Source organism: Tauraco erythrolophus, chromosome 12 (assembly GCF_009769465.1).
Source record: "Tauraco erythrolophus isolate bTauEry1 chromosome 12, bTauEry1.pri, whole genome shotgun sequence".
Classification (NCBI taxonomy): Eukaryota; Metazoa; Chordata; class Aves; order Musophagiformes; family Musophagidae; genus Tauraco; species Tauraco erythrolophus.
In genome coordinates this window covers 23,183,959-23,191,000 of record NC_141476.1, presented here as the reverse complement: position 1 = coordinate 23,191,000, position 7,042 = coordinate 23,183,959, and positions in this window count along the sequence as shown.

Below are 7,042 nucleotides of genomic sequence, written 5' to 3'. Positions count from 1 at the left end.
CACTTAATTAACAAACCTTAATAAGGATATAATTCTGTCTGTAATTACATTCAGCAAAAACTTGCATAAATAAGTGTAATGTAATGCTAAAAATAATCAATGAAAATCTTATTATCTGCAATACACTTTGTAGAGGCATTTTTATGTGATAAGACAAAAAAAAGGATATCATCGTAATGGCAGTTTTTGATTATTACAGCCTCGATTCGGACTGGAATGCCAGTTTGCAGGAGTAACAGTTTATCCAGTTTGATATATTTAAGTAGCTAAACAAGTATCTGTCCTTTTCCAAAATATTTTATTCGGAACTGTAAATGACTAATGTTAGAGTTAAAAATAGTCGAGTTTAAAATACACATAAATTATACATGCCTCAACTCTTAGATGATTATGTATCAAATTCAAGATCCAAACAAGTCCTTTGGCAGAATCACAAGTAAAATATTGTGTGTGAATCACGTGCATGAAAGCAGCTTTGTGAAGAGGCCTGGCAACGTGGCAAGCAGTTTAACGGTAGCCAGCGTGCCTTAGCCATCAGGCTTGGAATACTAAAGATGCATTTGCAGGTGTCTTTGTTTCCCAAGAAATTCTTTCCGTTTACTGCAGGTACCAGCTCCGAATGGCGAGCACCAGTTGCTGGCATTACACGCTTGGGGGGTAGAAACCAGCTCAGTCTCGTTTAAATCACTGTAGTTAACAAGGACTTTCACTTATCGTTAGGTCCAGCTTGGACAATCTTTCTGAAGTTAATGTCAGGTGTTGGTATTTGAAAAATTACCTACTGGATATTGTAGAACTGGGTGCTTTTTTATATTTGGTCAATTTTTTGCTTCACTGACAAGCGTGGTTGCAATTATGGCCAAACTGGCCACCACGTCTGATTGAACCCATCATGGGAAAAATAGCCCCAAAATAGCCCATCGAAACAAATAACCAAACCTTCAAAATTTAGCGGCAGCCTATTAATCCATTTCTGACCTGGGTGCTGTAAACGCTTCAGTAGCAAATACTCCTTTTCCTTCTCACTTCCTCACGTGCCCGACGTGACTCACGGCCTTGTGTGAGCAGCCATGGGTTACGTGTGGGCAGATTCCTCTTCACGCTCGCCGGGTGACACGCCATCACCTAGTCCTGCTGCAGCAACACGGCCACGAGCTGGTGGCAGGGTGGGACGGGAGGACCCCAGCCAGCATCTACTGCCTTCCCTGCTCTTCCTCTCCCATGTGAAGGTCACCTCAGTAGCAGCAGCAGCTGTGAAGCTCCCCCTGCAACAGCCACTGCAGTAAACCACAGAAAACACAAAATCTCTGTTGAGCCTTACCACAAAGTGCTGTCAGAAGTGCAGAACCCTCGAACCCCCATGTCACGTTGAGACACGATATGGTGTCGATAGAGGACAGAAGAGGGGCTACCTTGAGCCTTTATCAATTTGACCAGTCTGCCCCTTTCCCAAGGCAGCGCAGGCAGCAGCACCGGCACAAACCCCTTGTATCCTCTATGTCAATTATTGAAGTTTCCAGAAACTTGTATTTATATATGACAAGTTTTATTACATACACTCATGACAGGATCCAGATTCGAAGACAGCGGTGATAGGGACTGACTGCGAAAACAGATTTGATTTGGAATAATATAAAACCAGAAGTGATCAGTGATAACACTAAATAGCTGCAAGGTGTTAGTAACTAAGTGCACAGAACACAGAGCTCTGACCCAACAGGCGTCACCGTGGGGGGGAGAGGAGAGGTCCAGCCCATCAACTGATCCCAGACGTTTCAATGGGGGGCTTCTCCCTGACATCCCCTTTGTCTTTTGCCATTTTATACTATTTCATTTCTTTTAGGTGGAGCTGGAGTGACTCTAGTCATACATAACTTTGTTAGGATTGGTGTAAATTTTCCTCGCTTCGATTTAAAGGTATAGACAAGAAGAAATTCAGGGCGCCTGCTCAGTGAGGGGTGGTCGCAGCCCGGAGGCAGGTGGCTTTTGAGGTGGAGGTGTGTTTTGGTATTATAATGGTATTATAATGAGCAAAGTTCAACTAAAGGACAAGATTTTACCATTATTGCTGAAGCAACAGTTGCGATCCATCTTCCTTGATGGCAATTAGATGGTTATCTCCACCAGATGTTCTTTGCCTCAGGGATGAGCCATGGTACCTCTGTACCACTCTACTCCCCACTTCAGGACATTGCTCATTCCATCCGACCAGCAGGCCGTGTCTGTCCTGGGAGCAGCAACTGTGTCTCACTTCAAAGCTGCTCTAATATTGCAGCCTTTGAGCTGAACTTTGCAAAGCTGTATTTCTCCGTTTTTCCCAATTTCGGTTATTTCCCACATCCCAACCACGCCGTACAGGAGAAACCTCTCTGCTGCTGCAGTGCTGTCCATCTCCATAACATTAGGACTCTCTTCCTTGGTCCTCTCTTGCCTCAAGTCCACCAGCCAGCTTACTCCTACCTTGTAGTAAGATGTGGTAACTACCAGAATACCACTAGAAGAATCCTGAACAGAAAACCATGGAAGTTCCACCCTTTGTGGCCAAATGCCTCCTTGGGGCAGTGCCTGCGCTCCTGCTCTGCCACCCCGTGTACCGGTGTGCTGGGGGAAGGCTGCTGGGCCTACAAGGGACTCGCACACCACAGCATCTGCCCTCAGCAGCTCGGGTTAGAAAAGCTGGATTTTGCCCCCAAACCAGGCCTAGATGAGTTCTAAGGTGGGTTTTCACATAATCCAAAGGCACCGGGAATTTTCATGGGGTGAGCAGGCATGGGGAAGGAGATCTTGAGATCCAATCAGTGACTACGAGACAGTCTCCTTAAGTGTGGCCAAGGAAGGGCAGCTTCATGTGAGTTCCCTGAGCCCTTCATTGTTCCAGCTTTCACCAGTCAGGAAACACCAAAATAATTATAGGAAATAATCTGACAGATAAAACTGCAAGGGAAATTGCAAAAGGAAATGCTTTACAAATAGCATTAATTCCTACTAAAACCATTACATTACTGAGAGATACACCTAAATACTCAGAGGTAGATGAAAAATTAGGAAAATTACTAAATGCAAAGAAAAATTTGGCAGGATGGTGGGTGACAGTAACAGGTCAAGTAATAATCCCACCACTTTTGATGAGGGAAATAATACAACCAAAACATAAGGAATGTCACTGGGGAGCAGAAGCATTGGTAGCTCTTCTAAGGAGACACATCTCTCATTAAAAATGCTAGAAACGGCTAAAACGAAAACTGCAAAATGTGAGATATGTTTAAAAACCAATCCAGTTACAAAAAAAAAGTTAAAATGGGAATATAAAAATCAAAACCCGGCAACATGGGTATCGATACATTCTGGTAGGGGCTGACACTTTACAGAATGGCCAGATTTTCCTTGTCGAGCCAATCAAGCAAAGGAAGTCATTAAATGGCTGTTGCAAGAAATTATCCCGAGATTTGGGGCACCCATTGGAATTTCCCTCGGATAGAAGTTCACATTTCATTGCAGAAGTAGTACAAAGTGTTAGTAAAATTTTAGGAATCACTTGGGATTTACACACACATTGGAGACAGCAATCTGGTGGGAAGGTACAAAGAATGAATCAAACCTTAAAAAGACAAATCAGTAAAATATGTCAGGAAACTACTTTGAGATGGCCTCAGGCACTGCCACTGGCCCTTATTCGAATTCGAGTTCAACCAAAAAGCGGAACACTACTCAGTCCATATGAGTTATTGTATGGAAAGCCTTAGGGGTCTCCTGACCCAAATTTGAATATGCATCTGCAAGGAAAAAAAGCTGTACAGAACTATCTGCTTTCTTTAGGAAAGACACTAACTGCGCTTTGGGGTGCGGGTGTATGGAACAGACCTTTGTCTTTGGAGAATCCTGGAGCAGCGCTGGCAGTCGCCACGTCGTTACAGTGAAAGCCTCGCTCCGGGAGCTGCTGGGCAGCAGGCTCGGCCCCCAGAGGTGGGGACACTGTGCAGGACCCCCAATAGGTGATGGTCCCGTTCATGAGTGAGCCCCTTTGTTTGGCCTCCAGCACATGTGCTTGTCAGGCTTGTGTCCCTGGAGATGCTCCAGATGGCTACCCTCTCTGCCCAGGTATCCCAGCTGAGGAGCTCCACGGCCAGAGCATCCCGATCCCGCTGCAAGAAAGGTTCCCTCACCCCACGGACCCTCCCCGTCTGTGCGACTGGCCGGGTCAGGCTCCCATCAGCGCCCGGGCGTGGAGCTCAGGCAGTGCTGGTGCCTTGCAGGGTTTGCTGTTGGAACCACTGGGACACTCGCGTGACAGCTCCGTCCCTCTTTATTTGCTGTTAAAGGGCTGGAGCTGAAGACGGCGGTCGGGGTTCTGTCCTGCTCCCAAGTCCTGCCCTGGTGGGGCCGTGTGTCCCACCCCCGCCGTATGGCATCCAATCATTATTAGCCAGCTGGATTGAGTTGATTAACTCAAGGTACCTATCCTGCCTACAAGAGGCAGGCCATTTCCTCCTGGCTGCGGAAGATGCAACAGCGTCCTTGGTGCCGCAGCCCAGGCTGGTGAGCAACACCGCCGGACGGCTGGACCAGCGGGCTTGGACATGGGAGGGCTGTTCCGGCTGGGGCTACCGGGTGCGCCTCTCCCTCCAGAGCTGCAGGTTCTCTGGGGGCAGAGGCGGCGGGGGCGGTGGGGGCGGCGCAGGCCCTGGTGGTTTGTGTGAGGCCTGGGACTTGAGGATGCCGGTCTCCCTCCTTGACAAGCTGGGGGGCTCTGGTGGTGGGGCCTGGGCCACCTTCAAGCAGGGCTTGAGGGCCCTGCTCTTCTTGGACACCTGCAGTGTGGCCGCTGGCTCTGGCTCTTGGGACTGCAGGGCGCGCTTCTCCTTCCACCACTGCAGGATCTCCTCATTTAGTGATGGAACCTGCAGGTCCCCTGGCAGTTTCTTTGTGCCCGCAGCCTGGGGCTTGAAGGTGCTGGTGTCCCTCTGCTGGGATGCCAGGGGCAGGCTGGGGGGCTCTGGTGGTGCAGCCTGTGCCTTGGCTGGGGCCTTGAGGGCTCTGCTCTCTTTACTGTCCTTGGACATGAGCAGTGTGGCCGCTGGCTCTGGCTCCTCGGACTGCAGGGCGCGCTTCTCCTTCCACCACTGCAGGATCTCCTCATTTAGTGATGGAACCTGCAGGTCCCCTGGCAGTTTCTTTGTGCCCGCAGCCTGGGGCTTGAAGGTGCTGGTGTCCCTCTGCTGGGATGCCAGGGGCAGGCTGGGGGCTCTGGTGGTGCAGCCTGTGCCTTGGCTGGGGCCTTGAGGGCTCTGCTCTCTTTACTGTCCTTGGACATGAGCAGTGTGGCCGCTGGCTCTGGCTCCTCGGACTGCAGGGCGCGCTTCTCCTTCCACCACTGCAGGATCTCCTCATTTAGGGATGGAACCTGCAGGTCCCCTGGCAGTTTCTTTGTGCCCGCAGCCTGGGGCTTGAAGGTGCTGGTGTCCCTCTGCTGGGATGCCAGGGGCAGGCTGGGGAGCTCTGGTGGTGCAGCCTGTGCCTTGGCTGGGGCCTTGAGGGCTCTGCTCTCTTTACTGTCCTTGGACATGAGCAGTGTGGCCGCTGGCTCTGGCTCCTCGGACTGCAGGGCGCGCTTCTCCTTCCACCACTGCAGGATCTCCTCATTTAGTGATGGAACCTGCAGGTCCCCTGGCAGTTTCTTTGTGCCCGCAGCCTGGGGCTTGAAGGTGCTGGTGTCCCTCTGCTGGGATGCCAGGGGCAGGCTGGGGGGCTCTGGTGGTGCAGCCTGTGCCTTGGCTGGGGCCTTGAGGGCTCTGCTCTCTTTACTGTCCTTGGACATGAGCAGTGTGGCCGCTGGCTCTGGCTCCTCGGACTGCAGGGCGCGCTTCTCCTTCCACCACTGCAGGATCTCCTCATTTAGGGATGTTGGCTGTGGATGATGTGGTGCTTTGCCCTGGGCCTCAGCCTGGGGTTTGAGAACGCTGCTGTCCTTGCAGATCTGCAGAGAGGCCGGGGACGGGCTGGAAGGGGCCAGGGCCTTCTGCCTCCATGGGTGCTTGTTCTCTGGAGGCAGGGGCGGCGGAGGTGGTGGGGGGCGGCGGTGGGGGCCCTGGCGGCTTCTGTGTGGCCTGAGGCTGGGCAGCCAGGGACAGGCTGGTAGGCTGTGGTGGTTGGACTCGGGGCTCAGCCTGGGGTTTGAGAACGCTGCTGTCCTTGCACATCTGGAGAGAGGCCGGGGACGGGCTGGAAGGGGCCAGGGCCTTCTCGCTCCATGGGTGCTTGTTCTCTGGAGGCAGGGGCGGCGGAGGTGGTGGGGGGCAGCAGCGGGGGCACTGGCAGCTTCTGTGTGGCCTGAGGCTGGGCAGCCAGGGACAGGCTGGGAGGCTGTGGTGGTTGGACTCGGGCCTCCACCTGAGGCTCAAGGGTGCTGCTGTCCTCCTGCATCTTCAGGGACGCCGGGGACGGGCTGGGAGGGCGCGGGGGCCGTGAGGAGGCAGGGCGTGCTGGTGGTCCAGGCACACATCGGGGCTGTGCGATTTCTGTCTGGCTGTCCCGTGCGCTGGAGTGGCTTATCTGGCTGTCCGGGTGCGAGACGGCACTGCGGGCATCCAATTTTGCTTGGTACCGGTTCCTGTGGAGAGAGGAGGCTGCTGAGGCCCTCGGCTGCAGACGGGACGCAGGGACTCTCCTGCACAACACGGCCCAGAGCCAGCAAGGCTCACCACCATGGGCCGAGCTGCTGGCACACCTTGGCCCAGGTGGACACCTGCACCTCGTGGCACCACCGAGCAGGGGGATGCCTCCGGGCAGGTTTTGCCGGTCCTGGAGCGGGCGCTCGTGCGTGCCTCACTTTCTGGGGCAATCTCACCCCCTGCTCTTTCTCGTCCTGACCTTGCTTTGCCTACGCCTGTCGCTCCTGGGGCTGCTCTAGTCCGGGCAGGGTCAGTTGAAGCTGACACTGGCTCCAGTCAGAGTGGGCTCCCGAGAAGGCGGCCCGGGAATTGAGAGGCCAATGGAAGCCTCTGGCAGCAGCAGAAACCTCAGCGGAGTTTTCAGCCAACCACTA